The sequence below is a fragment of the Oryzias melastigma genome, unplaced genomic scaffold, assembly GCF_002922805.2.
Source record: "Oryzias melastigma strain HK-1 unplaced genomic scaffold, ASM292280v2 sc07961, whole genome shotgun sequence".
NCBI classification, from domain to species: domain Eukaryota; kingdom Metazoa; phylum Chordata; class Actinopteri; order Beloniformes; family Adrianichthyidae; genus Oryzias; species Oryzias melastigma.
In genome coordinates this window covers 1-1112 of record NW_023424523.1, presented here as the reverse complement: position 1 = coordinate 1112, position 1112 = coordinate 1, and the positions used below count along the sequence as shown (strand labels likewise).

The 1112-nt window shown below is 40.7% G+C and overlaps 1 long non-coding RNA gene across 1 annotated transcript; it reads left to right on the top strand.

Moving 5' to 3' along the window:
- Positions 1 to 53: 53 nt before the first annotated feature.
- On the top strand, positions 54 to 1096 carry LOC112138806. The gene is made up of 3 exons (XR_002917844.2): positions 54 to 620; positions 719 to 887; positions 975 to 1096. It is a non-coding gene; the product is annotated as an uncharacterized LOC112138806 (long non-coding RNA).
- The last annotated feature ends 16 nt before the right edge of the window (positions 1097 to 1112 follow it).

Below are 1112 nucleotides of genomic sequence, written 5' to 3'. Positions count from 1 at the left end.
AAGCGACGCTGGAATTGCAGAGGGGTGTGGTCACGATACACCCCTCCTCGAGCTAAGTACCCCTCTATCAACTGTCTTTTAGTTACCTGAGTTGTTTTTATCAATAGCACCAGTGCTGTTTTTATTGCATGCTCTTATTTATTTTTTTATCTAGTTTTTAGTGGTTTTATTTAAGCTTGGTGCTTTTTAGATTCCAAACTCAGTAGTTTTTATCTTTGCTTGACAGAGGCTCCTGGCTCCAACAGACTGAAGACGGCTCCCCTTGCTGGACTTAATAAACTGCCTCTTAACCCTCTTCTTAAAACTGTTGTCCCGGGTCCTCTGTCTCCACACACCTCCAGATCCAAAATCAAAGGGAACCTGCACCTGCTCTTTACATTAGCAGCATTGAATATTTGGAGTGAATTATACTTAATCTGTCTACAGGTCAACCTTGGTGTTTTTGAGGCTTTGGGAGTGAAACACTACATAACATCAGCCTACCATCCCCAGGCCAACGGACAGGATGAGCGCACCAATCGGAACATAAAAACGGCTCTTGCAAAATACCGTGGGGAGGACAAAAACGACTGGGACATTTATTTAAGGGGAATAGTGGCGGCATAAACACATCTAAGCAGGTAAGATTGTGTAAACGTGTGAAAGAACCATGTTCATTCAGACAAAAAACTTTATCATGATTGTTGTCGTTTTATCTTATTTTTTATTATAAACACAGATCAACCAAATACACACCATATTGCGCCTTGTTTGGAAGACACCCTCGCACAGCAGGTGGGATAAATGCTACACAAGAAGAGGGCAATGACAAAGGTGTTGTTGTGCAAGAGGAGACGGAAGAACACCTGGAGGCCAAGATTGCAGAAGTGGTTGATTTGCATGCAAAGGTAATGGCAAAATAGAAATGCATGCATCTAAGATTCTTAAATGTAATGTTCTAAAAAATAATTTCATAAGTCTGTATATTTTCTCAGATTTGCCAGAACATAACACATGCACAGGAGAGACAAAAGAGGGAATATGAGACAAGAAAAAAGCGGAACGTGAAATCCTTTGTCTTCAAAGTTGGTGATGAGGTCCTTAAAGCTAACAAAAGAAAGGATGGTCGAAAA